At 39.7% G+C, this 22,920-nt stretch overlaps 1 protein-coding gene across 2 annotated transcripts in view; it reads left to right on the top strand.

Moving 5' to 3' along the window:
* Window positions 1–12,296, top strand: part of zgc:172282 (leucine-rich repeat and fibronectin type III domain-containing protein 1-like protein) — a 295,974-nt gene extending 283,678 nt beyond the window's left edge. For both annotated transcript variants that reach the window (XM_047392237.1, XM_047392238.1), the window contains exon 11: window positions 11,455–12,296. The gene's annotated coding sequence lies outside the window, so the exon portion shown is untranslated. The remainder of the gene's footprint in view (window positions 1–11,454) is intronic.
* Window positions 12,297–22,920: the final 10,624 nt, after the last annotated feature.

Genomic DNA, 22,920 nt, shown 5'->3' with positions numbered 1-22,920 from the left:
ACAATTTCTCTTGTGCAGGTATTTGCTTAAAAGAGGAAAATGGCAGAGGGACCCAGAGTTCTTCCTGTATTTGCTCTGGATAAACCATGTTCTCTTTAATTCCATCTCATTTAGAAGAGACAGAATTTTGATCTTTAAATAGTACATTTTTGTATCATATCTATTTTCTTACCTACTATTAGGTAAAATAACTGACTGAACATTCTCCAAAAGTTCTAATTCCATATTTTTTGCTGGGCATTGTAGCTGTTCTACTTGGCCATGCTTCAGGCAGTAACAAAAGGTTTGCAATTTAATTGAATTCTGATGTTGATTTCTAATATTATTCTAGTTGATAGAAATAGATGTGAGAGTGGTAAAAGTTAGCGATAACTCAAAATTTGTATTTTTGTTCAGAATGATGGCCAAGATCTTTAAAATGCATTTGCATATCTACTAGTCTTTTATATTAGTGTTTAATACTTGAACAAAACTGTTGTGTGTGGAAAGGTTACAGGGTGTCTGTGGTAGTAATGAAGAGTGTTGTATATCACTATCAGCTTAAATTAGAAAACAAATGTGTTACAGGGTTTAGATCGGACGAGGTTCGGACTAAAATACAAGGAGGTAGGATATAAGGAGAAGATGTGTAAAGGTGACATGCAAGAGAAGATGAGGAGGAGAGGAGGAAGCAATAGGAACAGAGGGGGAAACAGAAGAAGAACAGTGAGTGGGATGTGTGGCGAATTGCTCAGTGTGAAATTTAACCAAACCAGTTACCTTAAATATACAGCTCACTACATACCAGTTAGCTGCAACTGTTGCTATCATACCGAACATTGCTGACATAATCAGTAATGGACAGTATGAAATCAGAAAAAAGTGAAAGATGTGTGAACATTTGTAGTCAAAATCAACTAAACATGTTAAATAATGTAAATTATTTAGTGGTTCAAAACATATTTAGTGCTTCTCTACTCATTTATTGTCTCTCAGCGTTTATCATCTCTCCATGTGTCCCTATTACAATTACATGCAAAAATGAAAATTAGGTGATGACTTTTATGACAGCTAATAGCTACTTTCCTCACTGAGAAGTTGGCATCAGTGCATACGATGAAACCACATCACTCTCTCTCTCCCTTCCTTCTGCTGTCTCTGTGAAAGTCATTGTAAAGGGTATAAAATGCTCAGACTCTAAGTAAACAAAGATTTGCAACATGCATAAAAATATAATGGAGTTTTGCAGGCTTTAGGTATCAGGAGCTGAGTTTTGTGATATACCAATTATTTAAGAATGATCCTTAGCCATTCTTTGGGTCAGATTGGGACATGCCAAAAAATATATATTTTTTTGGTCAAGTAGATGTACAGCTAATCTCTAAACTGTGTCACAATTTAAGATTTTTTTTGTGTTTTCAATATAAAATATATAGTACTGCATATACACTGCTCAAAAAATAAAGGGAACACTCAAATAACACATCCTAGATCTGAATGAATAAAATATTCTCATTGAATATTTTGTTGGTGTTAGGCTGTGAGCACAACCCCCATTTGTGAACGTCGGGCCCTCATACCATCCTCATAGAGTCGGTTTCTAACCGTTTGTGCAGACACATGCACATTTGTGGCCTGCTGGAGGTCATTTTGCAGGGCTCTGGCAGTGTTCCTCCTGTTCCTCCTTCCACAAAGGCGGAGGTAGCGGTCCTGCTGCTGGGTTGTTGCCCTCCTACGGCCTCTTCCACGTCTCCTGATGTACTGGCCTGTCTCCTGGTAGCGCCTCCAGGCTCTGGACACTACGCTGACAGACACAGCAAACCTTCTTGCCACAGCTCGCATTGATGTGCCATCCTGGATGAGCTGCACCACCTGAGCCACTTGTGTGGGTTGTAGAGTCCGTCTCATGCTACCACGAGTGTGAAAGCACCACCAACATTCAAAAGTGACCAAAACATCAGCCAGAAATCATAGGTACTGAGAAGTGGTCTGTGGTCCCCACCTGCAGAACCACTCCTTTATTGAGTGTGTCTTGCTAATCGCCAAAGATTTCCCCCTGTTGTCTATTCTAATTGCACAACATCATGTGAAATTGATTGTTAATCAGTGTTGCTTCCTAAGTGGACAGTTTGATTTCACAGAAGTTTGATTTACTTGGTGTTTTATTGTGTTGTTTAAGTGTTCCCTTTATTTTTTTGAGCAGTGTATATATACTGCAATAGAACTGTAATTCTGAAGATCTTTGCAAATATTAGATTATGATTTAAGACAGCAAAAACCTAGAATACAGATGTGTTTACTGGATTACTGCTAATGTTAGCGATATGAAAATATTTGCTTTTCAGGCTTTAACTGCCCTAATACAGAAATCTTGAACAATTGTAACACTAAATGGCCTTAAAACTGGTATTATGAATGTTTTCTGCACAAACAATAACAATAACAATCCTCATGTCTATGCTGCAGAATAATAAAATCCACCGTTCTGTTTGCAAACAGTAGTGATATTTTTTCTTGCTCTTTGTGTTCCACTGTCAGTTGTTGAAGGTCAGTTTTATTAGTTTAAAAGCAGAGCGGTTCAATTATGTATTCATTAGATCCACATAAATTTTAGAGCTGTACGTTATACATTTTAAAATAAATAAATTAATTAAATTCATTAATTTTTATCCTTATTATTAACACTCAACCCCTATGGTGATATCAGTAAAACATGTGCTTCAAAGACATGAGATGATAGGACATGCAGATGAAGTATCATTGCAGAGCTATGGGTTATTATTGCTAATCTGAGGATTAAACCATGGTTATCCTTTCAAAATGGTGGCAACAGGTTCATAGTGTGGGAAAATAAGATTCTAGGTAGTTATAATCATGTTTTCGAAGATCAAACTGCAGAAATAAAAGTAACTTATCTGATGTCCATAAAACACACATTTTTAGACCCATTTTGTAGGTCATCTACATCAGTGGCAGATGCTGGTCTTTCAAGGAGGGGAAGCTCAATTTCAAGATCACTGATTCGCTCATTTCGATGTCAATCAAAAAGGGATTCAGCCTCAGACAGATCATCCAATCATCATGCAGAAACTGAGCGTCCTGGCCAGATGAGGCAGCCCACTGTCCCATAGATCCCCAGAGACGCTGAGCATCCGATGGGCGGGAGAAAGCCCAGAATTTTTGCTTCGCTATTGAACTCAATGTTTAAAGCACTGTGAAGCTGCGGGAATGAGTGAGAGGAAAGCCGCGTCGTTACCAGTGATAAGAAGCTGATTCTGAACAAAGTTTGTAGCGCCTATTTAGTCAATGACATGTACACACAACAGTATATATTTGATCACTTATTTTTTTGACATTTTAGGGGAAGCTGAGCTTCCCTTTCAGTCGTGGAGCAATCACCACTGATATACATGCATTAATAAAGTGTTTTGTCTCTTTTTGTATTGTTAAAGTTGAATAGCAAATGGTTAGATTAATCAGAATTTGAAAGGACTTACCATGTTTTTATCTGTGGGAGATTGCAAAGTGAGGTTACAATTCATATAAATATAATCATTAAATTGGATTAAATCAAATAGGTTGAGTTTATTTTAACACGGAGTGTCAAAGGGTTTTGATACATTCACAAAGTTGTTTTACAGCTCAACAGTTTTCCCTTTTAATGGTCACACCTTGTAAAGTGGTAATACTTCAGTAATGTTCCAGCTCAGTACTGACACATACCCATGTCTCTTTAACATGTTTCTTACTATTATTTGGTCATGAAATAAAATATTTTCTGCTGATGTTACCACATAGGTCAAACTCAATTTATATACAGAATGTACTTTTTTACTTTCTTTATAACTGCAATATAACTTACAACATGAACAGTACCAATTAATGTTAAAAAGGGTGGACAGGTGGAGTTTCGTTGGTTTGGATGGCGGCATCTGTTACCCACCATCATGCTTACACTCAGAAAAGCTGAATTATCAGTAATTAGCACTTGGAGCCTGTGGTTTAAATGGGGAAGTGGCGATGATATTTACAACCGTGTAAAAACAATATTGTTAATTCTCAAACTAGCTAACATTTACTGATAAATAGACTTGGCCAGCAAGAACTGCATGTGTGTAATAAAGAGAAAGTGTCAAAATAGCATGACCATCAGTAAGAAAAGAAAGTTATAGTTGAATGGAGAAAATATAGAGAGCTTAGCATTAGTTGAAAATTTATCCCTGCAACCCTTTCTCTGTTTCTGCACAAAATGTTTTAAATACCTCACTGTCCAACTGAAATGGAACTGTTTAATCGATACAGGAATGCAAAAAACAACAACTAAAAAGAAAAATATGTCACAGCACTTTAAAACTTGTTAGAAAAAATGCTTTCACCATTTTCTGTACAATGTCACTGTAAATGTAATAAAAGTAATTTTCTGTCTTGTTGTTAAGCCTTAAGCATTTTAGCTTTTAATATTTTAAGGTGTATTTTGAATATGGGATCCTGAACATTTTTTTATTGGAAACTAAAGTTCCCTGAACCGTTTATCTACCTAGGATGTTTTTTGAGTGAATTTCAATTGTGGGGTCTGAAAATCAGGCTGTTTATGAAAATGAAGTCCCCTAAAGCTGAGAGATTCCTCCTCCTGCATGAGTTCTGCTGTGGTCTGTGGAAAACAACCTCCGCTCATCACAACTGCAGAGTCCAGAATGCGATTAAAAACTGTGGAATTCAATGTTGTATTTGCCAACAAACATTCAGAACTCCTGTCATGTAATTAAATGTAAAAAAAAAAATATGAAGTTAGTAAAATCAGTCATTGTTAATAGGTGACAATGCTGAATTTTAATGTTGAATGTTAAATTAAGCAAAGCAGAGTAAACCAAATCTGACCCTGGAGGACACTCCAGCCAATGGTTCCTGCAGCAGCGAATGCAATGAATTACCCAGCAGGGCGGTCACACATTTTAATTAAAACCTAAACACTTCAGACACTTCAACCTCTGAATAAAAAAAAATAAAAAAAATAAACTTTATAGTTTTTTTTATGCAATACACATGTAATAAAGGAGTCCCACTGCTAGTAATTAGTTTCAGAAATATTCAAAACATGTACCATTAGCTGAGTGACCACTCTACATACCACTTTACATACATGGTTTTTTGCACAGACCTGTTGAAAAAGTGGACAAAAGTTGACAATAACTGATTTAGAGAAACATGGTGACATATTTATTAAATTTGAATATAATTGAAAAGTAAATGTATTTCAGAGACTCAAGTTGTTAAGAGAAATATATTATATAGATTAATTACACACAGGCATATGCTTTCAAGGCTTAATTTTGGTTAATTATGATTTAAGATTAAAAGATTATATCAGACCAATAAAAAAAATAAAACATTTTTCAATACAGAAATGTGGGCTTCAAGAAAAGTATTTTTAATACCAGCTTAAAGGTTGTTATTTTTAAAAGGTGGTTTTGATAAATAAGCCTCATCGGAAAACATTTTCAAATTGAATTATGACTGTATGAGATGCAAAATCTTGTTTTGTTTTGGGGTTACACCATAGAAAATGTTGTATTCAAATAAATCTTAATTTGACTGAAATAAAATAAGCAAACATGTAATTATACTTAGATTAAACTGTCCGATAAATATGTTGCTTAAAGTATTATGTATATTGGCTATAATCAGATGTAGCCAATTCAACTACTGTTAATTTGGTTGGGAAAAAAAGTCATAGTTTTGACCTTTTTTTCCACAACATTTTTTCTTGGTGAAAAATCCATTTATAAGGACCATGACAATGAAAGATAGCCAATGAGATGTAATTTTAGTTAGATGAAGAACTGAAAGTCAGCAATATCCATTGACATAGAGATGTTTATTTTGGCGTCGTCCATTCTTGGAAAGCTTTCAGATAGAAGAAAATGCAAACACAAAGAGTGGATGGGAACATTTCTCATTTGATGACAAAATCAGCAACACACATCCTACTTGAGATTTATTGTTTTTGAAACATTATTGTAATAGTAAATCCAAATAATGTCGTTTAAAAAAAACAAAAGTAAATCTGTGTCTGTGTTTTGCAAAATATAACTTCAATTCCAAATCCCATCGTAGGATAAATATGAAGCCAAAGAGGGTTGCAATATTTAGGGTCTGCTGTATATTTAAGGAAATATTTATGGATACCATAAAACCAAATAAAATTTTTAAATGTTGGGGCAGTTGACTGGAAGTTTAGATAACATAAATACAGATTTCTCTGTTATGCAAATTTATGATTTTGGATATGACACCATACTCAATGGGTAATGTTAAATAATTTAAACAGTAAATCTTTGTTTTGGAAAAAAATTAATTTAAAAGAATATTTGTCATTTTATATAAAAAATAGTTTTTCAGTACAGTATCCATGCTTTTCCCTTGTTCTTAACAATAAAATACACCAAGCTATAGATGTGTACTTATTTATTTCTAGTTTTAAGACATTGTTAGGGAATGTTTATTTTGCTATGAAGCCCAGATTATGCCTGCTAAGAAAAACAGTACATTTTAGAAGAAATATGTTGTCCACTTTTATAATCTGTGACTGATTATAATTTGTGACTCTTACTTTTGTGTTTGTAAATGGTGCACATAACTTTACAAACTGTGCTTTTAGACTTGCAAAGCAGCATACACAGAGTAGAAATGTGAGCTTACAAACATGATTTACAAAACCGCTTTATCTTGTATTCTCTATTCTGTAACTTAATGTTATTTTTAACCCTCGTACTCGTCGTCCTCGCTTTATCCTGGACCGGGTCGCGGGGGCAGCAGACTCAGTAGAGACACCCAGATGTCCCTCTCCCCAGAGACCTCCTCCAGCTCGTCCGGGGGGAGCCCAAGGCGTTCCCAGGCCAGCCGAGAGACATAGTCCCTCCAGCGTGTCCTGCCGTCCCCTGGGCCTCCTCCCGGTGGGACGTGCCTGGAACACCTCCCGAGGAAGGCGTCCAGGAGGCATTCGGTATAGATGCCCGAGCCACCTCAACTGGCTCCTCTCGATGTGGAGGAGCAGCAGCTCTACTCCGAGCCCCTCCCGGATGGCCGAGTTCCTCACCCTATCTCTAAGGGAGTGCCCGGTCACCCTACGGAAGAAGCTCATTTCAGCCGCTTGTATCCGGGATCTCGTTCTTTCGGTCATGACCCAAAGTTCATGGCCATAGGTGAGGGTAGGAACGTAGACCGACCAATGAATTGAACAAGCCACCCTTTTCCTGTTGAGAACCATGGCCTCGGACTTGGAGGAGCTGATCCTCATCCCATCCACTTCACACTCGGCTGCGAACCACCCCAGCGCATGCTGTAGGTCTTGGCTAGAGGGTGCCAGCAGGACCACGTCATCTGCAAAAAGAAGAGACGAAATCATCTGGTCCTCAAACCAGGGTCCCTCGGGCCCTTGGCTGCACCTAGAAATCCTGTTCATAAAAGTTATGAACAGGACCGGTGACAAATGGCAGCCCTGCCGGAGTCCAACATGCTCCGGGAACAGGTCCGACTTAGTGCCGGCAATGCGAACCAAACTCCAGCTCCGCTTGTACAGAGGTTGGATGGCCCCTGGTAAAGGGTCCCCGATTCCATACTCCCCACACAGGGCACCGTCGAATGCTTTCTCCAGGTCCACAAAACACATGTGGACCGGTTGGGTCAAACTCCCATGAACCCTCAAGTACCCTGTAGAGGGTATAGAGCTGGTCCAGTGTTACACGGCCGGGACGTAAACCACACTGCTCCTCCTGAAGCCGAGGTTCGACTATCGGCGAACACGCCAATCACGCCTCTCCAGGTGTCACTGTCGTTTCCCACGTGGGCGTTGAAGTCCCCCAGCAGAATAATGGAGTCCCCGAGAGGGGCACTATCCAGCACTCCCGACAGGGACGCCAAGAAGGCCGTGTACTCCGCACTACCACTCGGCCCGTAGGCTGAAATGACAGTCAGAGACCTGTCCCCAACCCAAAGGCGCAGGGATGCGACCCTCTCATCCACTGGGGTAAACTCCAACACGAGACGGCTTAGCTGGGGGGAAACAAGCAAACCCACCCCAGCACGCTGCCTCTCCCCATGGGCCACTCCAGAGAAGAGGAGATGGGTTCCAGAGCCCACGCTGTGCGTGGAGGCAAGCCCGACTATTTCTAGTCGATATCTCTCAACCTCCCGCACAAGCTCAGGCTCCTTCCCCCCCAGCGAGTTGACATTCCACGTCCCTAGAGCCAGCCTAAGCATCTGGGGATCAGGCCACCGAAGTCTCCACCTTCGTCCGCCGTCCAATCCTCTTTGCAGCGGTCCCTCACGGTTCCCCCTGCAGGTGGTTCAGGCTTGGCCCGGCCGGGACCCGCGAGGAGCAACCCAGCCACCAGGCGCTCTCCGACGAGTCTCAACCCCAGACCCGGCTCCAGGGTGGGACCCCAACTCCGCTGTACCGGGCGACGTCACGTGCCTCAATTTAGTAGTCGTCATGAGGGGTTCTTGAACCTGTCACCTAGAGCCTGTTTGCCATGGGAGACCCTACCAGGGGCATTTAAGCCCCACACAACATTATTTTTAACCATTATCATCAAAGCTAACCCCGATCAGCTTCTGCCAGCCACTCAGTGTGCAGTTACTGAGTAGCACTTGGTTTCCCCGAAGAGGACCACCCACCATTTGCCCTTTAATCATCAGAATCAGAATCAGAATCAGAAAAGCTTTATTGCCAAGTACGTTTTTGGACATACAAGGAATTTGTTTTGGCGTAGTCGGTGCAATACAATACAAATTAAACAGTACAAACATATCTACAATATAATATAAATATAAGTGCACAGTTTTAAGTGAGTGAGAGTAAATATAGAGCAGTATAAGATGCAAGAGCAATACAACAGTGCAGGTGATCATTGTGCAAGTAAAGCAGTGCAAGTAAGCAGGAGTCCAAGCTGAGCGTTAATGTAACGCATAGAGTTACAGGTTACAGGTGTCCTGTCAGCAAAAAAAGGGGGGGTGTGGGGGAAAGGGACAGTGTCAGTGTGGTTTCCGGGCTTTGTTAACCAGGCTGGTGGCAGATGGGAAAAAACTGTTCTTGTGGCGTGAGGTTTTGGTCCGGATGGACCGCAGCCTCCTGCCAGAGGGGAGAGTCTCAAAGAGTCTGTGACCGGGGTGGGAGGGATCAGCCAGAATCTTCCCTGCCCGCTTCAGGGTCCTGGAGGTGTACAGTTCCTGGAGCGACAGTAGACTGCAGCCAATCACCTTCTCAGCAGACCGAATGACACGCTGCAGCCTGCCCTTATCCTTGGCTGTAGCAGCGGCGTACCAGATGGTGATGGAGGAGGTGAGGATGGACTCAATGATGGCTGTGTAGAAGTGCACCATCATAGTCTTTGGCAGGTTGAATTTCTTCAGCTGCCGCAGGAAGAACATCCTCTGCTGGGCTTTCTTGATGAGGGAGCTGATGTTTGGCTCCCACTTGAGATCCTGGGAGATGATGGTTCCCAGGAAGCGGAAAGATTCCACAGTGTCAATTGTGGAGTCACAGAGGGTGATGGGGGCAGGTGGGGCTGGGTTCTGCCTGAAGTCCACAACCATCTCCACTGTCTTTAGAGCGTTGAGCTCAAGGTTGTTCTGGCTGCACCAGTCCAACAGATGGTCCACCTCCCATCTGTATGCGGACTCGTCACCATCAGAGATGAGTCCGATCAGGGTGGTGTCGTCCGCAAACTTCAGAAGCTTGACAGACTGGTGACTGGAGGTGCAGCTGTTGGTGTACAGGGAGAAGAGCAGAGGAGAGAGAACACAGCCTTGGGGGGAACCGGTGCTGATGGTCAGGGAGTCAGAGACGTGCTTCCCCAGCCTCACGCGCTGCTTCCTGTCAGACAGGAAGTCAGTGATCCACCTGCAGGTGGAGTCGGGCACACTCAGCTGGGAGAGCTTCTCCTGTAGCAGAACTGGGACGATGGTGTTGAAGGCAGAGCTGAAATCCACAAACAGGATCCTGGCATAGGTTCCTGTGGAGTCCAGGTGCCGGAGGATGAAGTGAAGGGCTAGGTTGACTGCATCATCTACAGACCTGTTGGCTCTGTAGGCAAACTGCAGGGGGTCCAGGAGGGGGTCGGTGATGTCTTTTAGGTGTGAGAGCACAAGGCGCTCAAAGGACTTCATCACCACAGAGGTCAGGGCGACGGGTCTGAAGTCATTAAGCCCTGTGGTCCTTGGCTTCTTGGGAACAGGGACGATGGTGGAGGACTTGAAGCAGGCTGGCACATGACATGTCTCCAGTGAGGTGTTAAAAATGTCTGTGAAGACTGGAGACAGCTGATCAGCGCAGTGCTTCAGGCTGGCTGGTGAGACAGAATCCGGACCAGCAGCTTTCCGGGGGTTCTGTCTCCTGAAGAGTTTGTTGACGTCCCTCTCCTGGATGGAAAGAGCCGTCCTCGGCGTGGGTAGGGGGCTGGTGGGGGGGAACTTCAGGGTGGGGATTGGAGGTGCCAAGGCCCCTCTTGAGGTTGGGGAGGTGGGGGTGGTGGATTGTGGCTGCAGCTGTTGGGGGGCGTCGTGGGAGATGGTTGCAGGACTGTCCCTTTGTCTTTCAAAGCGGCAGTAGAACTCGTTCAGGTCGTTGGCGAGGCGTCGGTCGTTGATGGAGTGGGGGGCTTTCGGCTTGTAGTTGGTGATTTGCTTGAGCCCTTTCCAGACAGACGCAGAGTCGTTGGCTGAGAACTGGTTTTGGAGCTTCTCAGAGTACAGTCGTTTGGCCTCTTTCACTGCCTTGCCAAACTTGTACTTTGCCTCTCTGTATATGTCTTTGTCCCCACTCCTGAAGGCCTCTTCCTTATCCAGTCTTAACCTTCTGAGTTTAGCTGTGAACCATTGTAGAATGTCCCCTTTCCAGTAATAATGAAACCAGAAGAGCAAGGTTGTTCAAGGTTAACAAGGAGGATTGAGGGCTAATCAACTGACTTCCATTAACATCCTCTATAAATCAGTGGCCACTACAGCTTTTTAAAAAAGCGTAACAGATCAGTTTTTCATGCCACTTTTGAAATATTTTTATGGATTTATAGCTTTGCCAGTAAAGTTTTACCTTTACCAAGAAAGTTGTTCTAAAAAAAGTCATAATCACTTACACATTTTAAAACTGACAAAGAAAGTGTCTGTGTTATTAAAGATAAATAACATGTTCCTGCTTGCCTGAGGCTGACACTTTGATTGCTGTGACTACGATGTTATGTTATGTTAGTAAACAATGATTTATAATTTGAAATATTAAAAATAAACAAACTTTATCACATTCAATCATGCCTACATTAACTGTATTTTGATCTATATGATTTTTAAGTAATTTACGGATCAAAATTACAAACTCCTACATTCTTTAGAGAAGACCATTAGGCTTTGATCCATGTCTTCTGTGATGAAAACAAAACATTCTTGTGCATGCTGAGTATTTCCCCTTTTTCTTTGTTTCAGATCCAGTCATCAGAAGGAAAGCCACTTGCTGAGAGCCAAGAATAACAACTTAAGGATTCTGAGACAAAAGGCTGAAGTAGCAGGGTTCCGGATCACATCAATCATTATTGATATAATATATCACATTATCATTACTGAATAAGTTTACTCTAAAGTCCTTCACTGTAAGACACACAATGGTTTAATGTGAAGAAAAAATGCAGTATGACTATAAATTACCCAACAATTTGCATTATTAACATCATCACTGTTGTCACAATTCGTCAGGAACAGTTCGTCTTCATTATCACCTCTGAGTACATTTATGTGCACACAGCATAGGTAATAACTAGACACACCTCAGTTGTTTTTGAACTCTCAACAGTTTAACCTTTAAAAATGTATTTTAAATATTGCTTTAAACCAATCATCTGTTATTTTCCAGGCTTCTCTTTTCTACCAGACAAGAAGACATTACATTTGTGGCCATATCAGATTTATACTAATATCATGTGTGCACCTCTTTGCACTAGCTTTTGTTCTGCAGTGTCACCATAAATGTTGCCATATTGATGGTTACACAGTTCCCTGCTGATATATGTACAAGGGTCGACCAGGAACTGGATGGGAACCATAAAAGCCCACACTAAAACAAGCACAACACAAAAAAGAATGAAAAACAAAAAATATAAGTGCATAGTCTTCACTTTCCCCTCATGTGTTCCTCTCAGTTTTCTTGGGGGAAGGCTTTATATTTTGTATGTGTATATAAAGCAATTCAAAATCTATAGTTTTGTACATGTAATTTTTATGGTGTGTGGGTATTTTCTAATAAAATGAAACAAAATGAGTTACTCCTTCCACAAGTGGCTACTTTTCCCTGTTTTTCTTTAATCACTGTAGTGTTTCATCATATTATAGCTGGTTTGGTACAAAGACATGCAAACGTATAATTATCCTGGTGTAAAGCACTGGGTAATTGCTAGATGCAACAACAGTTAAAAAACTGTTTTTGTAGATGTATAAGAATTTAGCAAGTTGAAAAGTAATTGTATGTTGTTTTTTTTTTATTATTATTTATGAGTTCAGTAAATGTATGACAAATAATCATGATTATTAATATTTCCAAGCAGCCCTAGAAACCTAGTTTGAAACTATGGATAAAGCTGCATTTCTATGTTATAGTGTCCATCCTGACACTAACCAAAAACACAAATCTTCAAACTGAAGTGATGCCAACACTGGGGATGGCAATTTTATTATCTCCAATTTTATTTATCGATGCACTGACCAGATAGATTTTTCTTTAGGATATTTGAGTTATTTAAGGGTTTAGTTAACTCATTCTGGTTTTGCTTTAAAACTTCAGGAAACTTGGAAAATTGCATCCTGCTTTAAAATTGGTAGGACATCAAGAAAGGAAAAAATACTTTCATAGAGTAGTTTTAAAAGTGTGAATAGTAATGAGAAAAATACAACTGACTTTTATGTTACACTATATTGTATTTTATACAAGGAAAAACTTTGCTTGTTAGCGCGTAAAGACAGAAAATTTGTGAAGTACACATAGCAATTGATTAAATAATTCAGAATAATCTTAAAACAAGGATCATTAGTTTTAATACTCAGAAATAATAATTAAAAGTAAATAATTTAAAGTGTTTTGATGTCATTCTTCTGAGAGTGAATGCTTCTGACACCTTTGCTAATCTGTGCCATAAAAAAATTAAGGCAGCTCTGAAGGCAAAAGTGGGTCTAAACCACTATATGCAAGTTGTATCTAATAAAATGGCTGTTTAGTGTAGTGCTTCTTCTTACAATCAAAGCTTTACTTGTTCCCTAAGACCAAAAGAAAACAATTTTGTCCCATGCTGAGCAGTATAAAAATTGCATGGAGTTACTAATCATTTAAAAATATATAATGAAATTAACATGAGGGGCAATCAACACTAGGCTTTTTATATTACAATTACTATCACTACAGAAAAGGTATTACTACAGCTTGCATGTTACACAGTAGCAAGCATCAACCTTTTCAACCACAAGCTGTGGTGATTACCGTTTGCACAAAACATACATGTGCTGAAAATAAGGACAGAAAGAAAGTCACATCTACTCAGCCTACAGTGACTGCAGTGAGTGTTAGGCTTAAAAGTTAATGTCAGAGCATACCAAGATATCATTTATTATCCTCATCTAAGATTTTTGCGAGGGCAAGTGTTTATTAATAAATAGATATTTTGTTATTAATGCACCAGTTACATAATATTAAGTTCATTTACCTTTTAGTAAAAATGAAAAGAATGTAAAGCTGAACCTTAAAAATGTTCTTAAAAAGACATTGCACATTGGTATTTCTATTAGCTTAAATGACTGGTCTTTAACTAAAAAAATAATACAGTCATGATAGAAACATTTTCACTGCGTTAAACTGCATATTTGTTGACATGTGGTTGGAACATTATATTCACTGGCAGTGAGCTGCAAAATTTCCATACTAAAAGTAATACTTTTTTAATAGTGTGTGAATGTGTGTATGAATGGGTGGATGACTGAATGTAGTGTGAATCGCTTTAGGGTCTCTGGGGACTTGATAAAGCGCTATGCAAGTACAAGCCATTTACCATTGACTAATGAGTTAATCCACCTTGCTCAATAGGAACTTTAATCATTACAATTAAAGCGTCAGCACAGAGCATTGTACTTTTCAATGCTGACATGAATGTTGCTAGATGTAGACCAAGTATTGAGATGGACACAAGCAATACATAACAACTGAAACCCAGTCTCCTCTTCTTGCTTACATACAAGTTAGCATTGCAGCACAGCTGGATGCTCAATTAATCTAGAAACGTAGTAGTGTAAAAGCTATTAATGTATGTTGGCGTGTTTTAGAATTATCCTGTGACAACGTTTAGATAATTGATGTACTCTGGTGTTGCTGATCAGGTTTTATGAATGTGGCTGTTAAAAGTCATCGCAATAAAAGCTCCTTTGGCAATTAGTCATCTTCTGTCAGCATTTACTAAACTAACAGATCTGTAAAGAGTAAAAAAAACAAGAATAAAACATTCAATTTATAAGTGAGTGCACAAATATTCCGTTGTTCACACATGTTGTTTTAACTCTTTGTATCATTTTGTTTTTTTCCGGCAAATGCTTAAATTTGGCCGGAATGCATTTAAGACAGAGTAAAACCAAAACCTTAAACTGATTTAAGGATTTGAAATTGTACTTCAAAGATACATTTGTTGAGATGAGTAAATATATAAGGTAGGCCATGAAAACTATCTGAGAATATTTGTAATTTATTGTGTGACTTTACAGAAACCTGACTGCAACTTAGATTAGCTTAAGAGAACAGTTACTATTTTTACAAAACAATTAAAGCCACTTACTTTTGCTGAACTGCCGCTCCCACACACTGAAGAAGATCACTACTGGAATGGACTACTTGTCAAGCGTGGTGTGGCGGAGGACCCCAGAATGCAGATGGACAGGCAGTGTAACGGTAAGTAACAAAGGCTTTATTTTAAGCCAAAAAGAAAACAAAACTCACTCTCAGGAGGAGGCAGGAACAGGCATAGACAGGCAGGCAAGACAGGCTTAGCATGAACAGAACGAACTGAAACGTTTCTGCGGGCTATTAACAAAATGATAGCGTATGAATGGAGCGAGATACAGGTTCAATGAGGAGACTGTTTACATAATGCAGGTGGACCAAATGAAGCTGATTGCTATGACTGACAGATGCAGGGAGTGAAAATGAAACATGACTGGGACAAAACAGAAATCCTATGATACAAAGTAAGAGGAACATAACTTCCAAAACATGAACTAGAAAACAACAGAAGCATGATCCACAAACATAACTGAGAATAAGAATAACTAAAACTTAACAAAACCCCAAAACACCCTCAAATCATGACAGTACTGCCCTGTTATGTGGGTCTCATGAACCGTTGGATCAATACCAGCATTTAGATTCAGTCTGGATCATTAAAGGAAATCTATTTATCTATCTATTAAAAAAACAGCTGGTTTAAACATTGTGAAAGTGCCCTTTGTATACATTGTAAATAATTTGTTCAACTTAAATGCAAATCACATTTTGCATCGTATTTCTGTTGCCTTTGTGTTTTAAATGCAACCAAAATCCTCACTGAGCCTTTTGACAGCTAGCCTATTACTACTACTGTGTGATTACCACCTTATTACACCTATTACTACTATTGCATCTGCTTCATATATACTACAAATCCAGTTTTTATCCCCATCTTATTCTATTGCCTTGCCTACTCATTACCTATTTTATTCAGTTTATGTCTCTGACTTTGGTTGTGGTTTTCAATTTATTTTTCACACCCCTACTCTCTGCACACACCCCATTTCTCATAAAGATTTAAAAAGATCAGCACATTTATGCCTCGTTTTATTTTTTTATTCTGGAGACTCATCCCCACTTGTAGACTCTATTTCCTCTACCTTTCCTGTTTTTGTCCTTATGGCACACATGACTCAGAGAGAGTAATAATGGCTGTAGTATATGAAAGGGACTGTAAAATATATCTCTGCTAATGGAAGCAGAAAGGTGGACTGATTGCTCTAACATCACGGCTGCACCATCAAAGCCAGAAAAAGAAATGCAAGAAGGATGGAGGAGGATGAACGATTCATCCTATGAGCTATAGCTGTGGAAAAATATGGTATGTGAGGCCTCACTTTCAAAAACAGATTCTAATATTAAAATGTGACTCATGTTTTTCTTTTGGAGCTGTGTACCCGGGAGTGAATAAGCTTGCCACAGGAAAGCGCGGCTATGTGAGGGGAAAAATATAGTCCATAAAACCTTGATGAGTGATTATTTTCCTTATGAATTAAATATTAACCTTTGCATTTGTACATATTTAAAAAGTTTACCTCACTGGAGTTTGAATAAAACAGGAGGCATCGGAGCTGATAACAGAATTAACATAATTATGCGTTTCAGAAATAAACAGTTGTGTTCTGAATTTATTCATTAAGACAGACTTATGTCAACATTATTTGCAAATTGTTAAGAACTAAAAGTTGTTGTATGTGGGTTGAGCACAAATTTCCATGTGCATTCAGTGGTTTATATTAGCTTTTTAAAATATTTCTTAAAAGCCAAATAAAAATGTCAAAACCAACACACACTTTAGAGGAATGAAGGCTAAACTATTCTTTCAATAAACCTGGAACCTTGAACTAGAAGCTCTCTAAAGTGTTCTCACTGTACCCAATCACACTTGCTAATAGATAAAAAACCTCATGAAAAATGTGGTTTTAAAGTGCCAAACATTGAAATAAATATTTTTTAAAAAAAGCTTCACAGCCATAAAGTCTAAACTCTATTAGCTTGTCCTTGGATATACAGTTCTAACCAGAAGTCAATTCTTAATAGACATGTATGTCATATTATTTTTGGGTATTTAAAAATAACTTTTCCTTCTACATGGAGGAAGAATAATAAATATGATTTTTAAAACCAATGTAAATATAAATGAACAAGTTTTAATTTATTGGGAATGCTCTCTATCCAAATAGGGTCAAAATTATACATACAAGTGGTATATTTGTCAACGTTTTATATATAGATCCCAGTAATATTTGGTACCTTGGCTAGTTGAACCTTTGCCTGATATTTTTTGTAGCCTGAAACGCTTTTTATGGCATAATTCTGCCTGTGTATTTTACTAATTTACTGTGCAAAGTTGTTGGTGCTCTTTAAATTGCTAAGCTTCATATTAGAGATATTGCTTTAAAGAATATTCCACAGGTTTTTAAGAGTTGAGGCCAAAGCTGTTCTAAAAGCTTAGCTGCTGGAACACCAGTGTCACTGTCTACAGTGAAGCAACTTAAACTACAAAATGGACTGAGAGTGTGCCAACCAAAAATTAAGCTCCTGCTCCAAAATTTACATCTTTAAACTCAACAGTGTTATGATTCTGGCACGTCTGCTCTACCCTGGCTGCAATCAGCAGATTAGATGCACCTGGTGGCTGCTGCTCTGCAGTGCAATTTGTGGAATGCCATACACCTGTGTCTTCCCTGATATATACCGACTCTGAGAAGCAGACGGTGCCAGATTTTTGAAAGCCATCGTGTGAGTAGATATACAGGTCCTTCTCAAAATATTAGAATATTGTGATAAAGTTCATTATTTTCCATAATGTTATGATGAAAATGTAACATTCATATATTTTAGATTCATTGCACACTAACTGAAATATTTCAGGTCTTTTATTGTCTTAATACGGATGATTTTGGCATACAGCTCATGAAAACCCAAAATTCCTATCTCACAAAATTAGCATATCATTAAAAGGGTCTCTAAACGAGCTCTGAACCTAATCATCTGAATCAACGAGTTAACTCTAAACACCTGCAAAAGATTCCTGAGGCCTTTAAAACTCCCAGCCTGGTTCATCACTCAAAACCCCAATCATGGGTAAGACTGCCGACCGGACTGCTATCCAGAAGGCCACTATTGACACCCTCAAGCAAGAGGGTAAGACACAGAAAGAAATTTCTGAACAAATAGGCTGTTCCCAGAGTGCTGTATCAAGGCACCTCAGTGGGAAGTCTGTGGGAAGGAAAAAGTGTGACAGAAAACATTGCACAACGAGAAGAGGTGACCGGACCCCGAGGAAGATTGTGGAGAAGGGCCGATTCCAGACCTTGGGGGCTTGCGGAAGCAGTGGACTGAGTCTGGAGTAGAAACATCCAGAGCCACCGTGCACAGGCGTGTGCAGGAAATGGGCTACAGGTGCCGCATTCCCCAGGTCAAGCCACTTTTGAGCCAGAAAGAGCGGCAGAAGCGCCTGACCTGGGCTACAGAGAAGCAGCACTGGACTGTTGCTCAGTGGTCCAAAGTACTTTTTTCGGATGAAAGCAAATTCTGCATGTCATTCGGAGATCAAGGTGCCAGAGTCTGGAGGAAGACTGGGGAGAAGGAAATGCCAAAATGCCAGAAGTCCAGTGTCAAGTACCCACAGTCAGTGATGGTCTGGGGTGAGGTGTCAGCTGCTGGTGTTGGTCCACTTTGTTTTATCAAGGGCAGGGTCAATGCAGCTAGCTATCAGGAGATTTTGGAGCACTTCATGCTTCCATCTGCTGAAAAGCTTTATGGAGATGAAGATTTCATTTTTCAGCACGACCTGGCACCTGCTCACAGTGCCAAAACCACTGGTGAATGGTTTACTGACCATGGTATCACTGTGCTCAATTGGCCTGCCAACTCTCCTGACCTGAACCCCATAGATAATCTGTGGGATATTGTGAAGAGAATGTTGAGAGACTCAAGACCCAACACTCTGGATGAGCTAAAGGCCGCTATCGAAGCATCCTGGGCCTCCATAAGACCTCAGCAGTGCCACAGGCTGATTGCCTCCATGCCACGCCGCATTGAAGCAGTCATTTCTGCAAAAGGATTCCCGACCAAGTATTGAGTGCATAACTGTACATGATTATTTGAAGGTTGACGTTTTTTGTATTAAAAACACTTTTCTTTTATTGGTCGGATGAAATATGCTAATTTTGTGAGATAGGAATTTTGGGTAATCATGAGCTGTATGCCAAAATCATCTGTATTAAGACAATAAAAGACCTGAAATATTTCAGTTAGTGTGCAATGAATCTAAAATATATGAATGTTAAATTTTCATCATGACATTATGGAAAATAATGAACTTCATCACAATATGCTAATATTTTGAGAAGGACCTGTACAGCGTTCCTTCCTGTCTGATCATTGATCTTGACCTTGCCTTGCCTTTTGGATTTATGCCTCTGCCTGCTCCCTGTCGGACTATTTGGATTTTGGTTGTCGACCTTGTTTCCTGCATCTGGTTTATGCCTCTGCCTGCCCCTTGCCTGATGCCTCTTGTTCCGATCGTTGACCCTGTTTCTGTCCTTGGATTATTGAGCCAGCCTAGCCCTCGGATTATTCAGCCTGGAGTCACTTCTTACCTGTACTGTGGAGATCACTGTCTGCCGCCCACTGAGGTTTCCCCTCTGGGTTTCAAGTTCCACTCAAGACAAAAGCAGGTTAGTGGCTTTTCTGATCCCTGCAAAATCTGGAGAGACTACAAGTCACTAATCCCTCTTTCTGCCTCAGTGATTCCTGGAAGCTGTGAGGAGTGTTACCTGTGTGACGTTTTCCTGTGGCTGAATAAACCTTTTAAACTTTCAGTACTGTGTCTGGCCGAATCTTGGGTCCGCCTTTTTCTGATTCATAGCATGAATTGAATTTTACTTGCACATGTTTCTCTGCCAGATGTTCCCAACTCTCCTAAACAAGCTGTTTGTGTTTACGAGGTCTGTCTGTCAGCCTCCGCTGCCAATATTTGGAGGAGTCAGTGTGAGGCTTTCAGACCAAATGATACTGTGCCAAATTGTCAAACATAGTGGTGGTAGCTTCATGCTCAGGGGCTATCTACCATTGGTAGTGGTGCATTGCAAAATGATTGGAATAATGGAGAAAGAGGTTTACCTCTAACATTACTTTAATTCATGTCATTGGCTCAGTTTAAGCCCAATTTAAAACCCAACTGGCTATATCCAAACATCCCTGGCATGTCCCTGATACCTTGTGATCAAGAACTGCTAATGGTGCCTCATACAACTCTGCAAAGTTGTGGTGCCTGTACAGTTTTGAGTCTGGATCAGGGAAAATCTATATGACATTGCAGCGTTTGCAGTCAGTTATTGTGAAAAAGTTATCAAACTTTTCCAAAAAATAAAATCAGTTGAAAAATAATTATTTAAAAGTCTGTTACCAACCTACACACCTCATTTCACATATTTTCCATACTAGAAAGAAACAAACAAAAACATATATTTTCTGTGCCTGTGGACACAAAGTTAACATTTTTCTTTATTACACAATTTGAGGATTACATAAGGGGATCATGACAAGAAGACTTAAGTGACTGATTTAATATAAGTCCAAAAGACTCCTTAATCCGTTGTGCTATTTGTATACAGGATTGTGTCTCCCTGAAACAATTTTGGATGTCTCAAACCTTTTTAACTGTCTTCAACTGTGCTAGCTCTTTCTCTTTTCTAGGAACAGTTCCAGGAAACACTGGAAAAGACCACAGTAGAAGAGACTTGTTCTCAGCATCCCAAGATAGATTGAATCCCATAACACGAGCAACAATCTCAGCTGCTATTGTTTAAACCTTCCCCTGTGTTCAAGGTTAGGCAAGCCAATTGGTAGCCCTGGAGGTGTTGCTTTTGTGGACTGTCATTTCTCTGATCCACTCAAGTGGAGAATGACCCACTTTATTGGAAAATAAATTTTTAAGGTTGGAAATGGTTCTAATGGACATTTTTGTTTTAAAACTACCTACAAATCTGTGCAATTTCAGCATAATTTGCATGAGGCTGACTGTACCTATTACTGCCTGCACGCTGAGCCCAAAATCAGCAAACTTTAAAGTGAAAAAACAAATGACAAAAAACAAACTCCACAATATGTCAAAAGGTTTTCATAAAGGTTGCTACAATGCTTTTGCAGATTATCTCCATGGTTCGCACCTTTAATATCCAGACTTTCTTCTCAGGGACCATTAGCACACAAATCCTAATGACAAGCTTTATCCATCGCACCCCCCAAATGACCCTTAATTCTATAATCGACACTTACTAAGATGGGATTGTCCTCAAGGAATGATCCAGTTGCATAATTGTTGCTGCAATACTGGAATCCAATAATGCATCAAGTTTTTTTTAAATCAATTTGCAAACTATTGCCACTCTCAGAGGTCATAAGCTGGATATTTAAAATAGTTTCTCAGTTTTCCCTCCAACCAAAGAAAAATATTTAATGGTTTATTAAAGGAGAATTGGTAGTCAAAACATTGGTGTATATTCCTTTATTCTATTGATCAGATCAAATTATCCATGGTTGTGTGTCACTGCTTGAAACTATAACCAACCAAAAAGGTTTTCCACCAAAGAGTACAAAGCCAGAGGTGTGGATTGTGTAGAATGGCAAAATTTAATCCTATCTGCCTCCCAAGCTATTAGTGAAATGATGGAGAAGAAAATGACATTGGCTTTAACTAAACAAAGTGAAGTTGTGGTTAAAAAGTCCACATAATGTAATTATTGAAATGTAAATTGGAAATGTAAATGTGCTGAACAGTGGGGCTGATAGAATTTGACTTTAGACTTCTTTGATTTGCACTACTGGCAAAAAAAAGTCACATTTTCATCATACTTTCCTGGGTTAAATAAGAAAAACAACACACCAACCTCAAACAGCCCCGCAAAAACGAAGTTAATAGATGTTGAGTATTTGGAAGGTGGACTCTTAATCCATGAGATTTACTTCTTTAATTGCAATACTGCTTTGAATGACGTTTAACCTTGTTTAACTGATTCTATAGCTTGGGCACCTCAGACTATTTCCTCATTGTGATGCATTTTTACCGCTATTGTTGAGAATCTGATGATCTATGCAGCCATTTCTTGGAAAGTTTGGTTGTTTATAACCTCATTGCAATTTTTAGCCTCTGAATGAGAGCATTTTTTGTCAGTGACACAACTTTACAGTAAACCAATGTCTGCTGGGCTTCTTATGTCTTATAATCCTTCTCACAGTGATTCTGTTTTTCCAATAGTCTCTTAATGTGTTGGTCCTATCATTTAGGCATTGTCTTATTTTTCTACTTAGCTCATGTATCTCAATATACCTGTAACTAGATTTTTCTATCTCTTCTGCTATTTCTGCATATGTTTTATCAGAATCAGAATCAGAATCAGCTTTATTGCCAAGTTCGTGCATACAAACAAGGAATTTGACTCCGGTACACTTTGCTCTTTTGTTCTGTTTTTGCATTACAGAATATACAAATTTACAATTTACAATGTACAATATAGACATATCTAATAAAAAAGGTGCATTTGCAACATCTGTATGCTGTTGTTCTGTACTCTATTGAATGTTCATCAGAGAAACAGCCTGGGGGAAGAAACTGTCTTTGTGGCGGCTTGTTTTAGTGAACACTGCTCTGTAGCGACGGCCTGAAGTTAAAACTCTAAACGGTTTATGTGCAGGGTGTGTGGGGTCTGCAGAGATTTTGGCAGCTCTTTTCTTGACCCTAGACCTATATAAGTACTGGATGGAGGGAAGGTCAGCTCTGATTATTCTCTCTGCAGTCCTGATTATTCGTTGCCGTCTGGACCTGTCCTGTTTTGTGGATGAGCCAAACCACACTGAGATGGATGAAGACAGGACAGACTGAATGATGGCAGTGTAGAAGATGACCAGCAGCTCCTGTGGAAGGTTGATCTTCTTGAGTTGCCTCAGGAAATACAGTCTCTGCTGGGCCTTCTTTCAAACAATGTCTATGTGCGAAGACCATCTCAGGTCCTAAGAGATGGTGGTTCCTAAGAACCTGAAGTGGTCCACGGCTGATACAGTGTTGATGAGGATGGTGAGGGGGAGAAGATGCT

Source organism: Girardinichthys multiradiatus, chromosome 18 (assembly GCF_021462225.1).
Source record: "Girardinichthys multiradiatus isolate DD_20200921_A chromosome 18, DD_fGirMul_XY1, whole genome shotgun sequence".
Classification (NCBI taxonomy): Eukaryota; Metazoa; Chordata; class Actinopteri; order Cyprinodontiformes; family Goodeidae; genus Girardinichthys; species Girardinichthys multiradiatus.
This window is presented reverse-complemented; position numbering and strand designations above follow the sequence as displayed.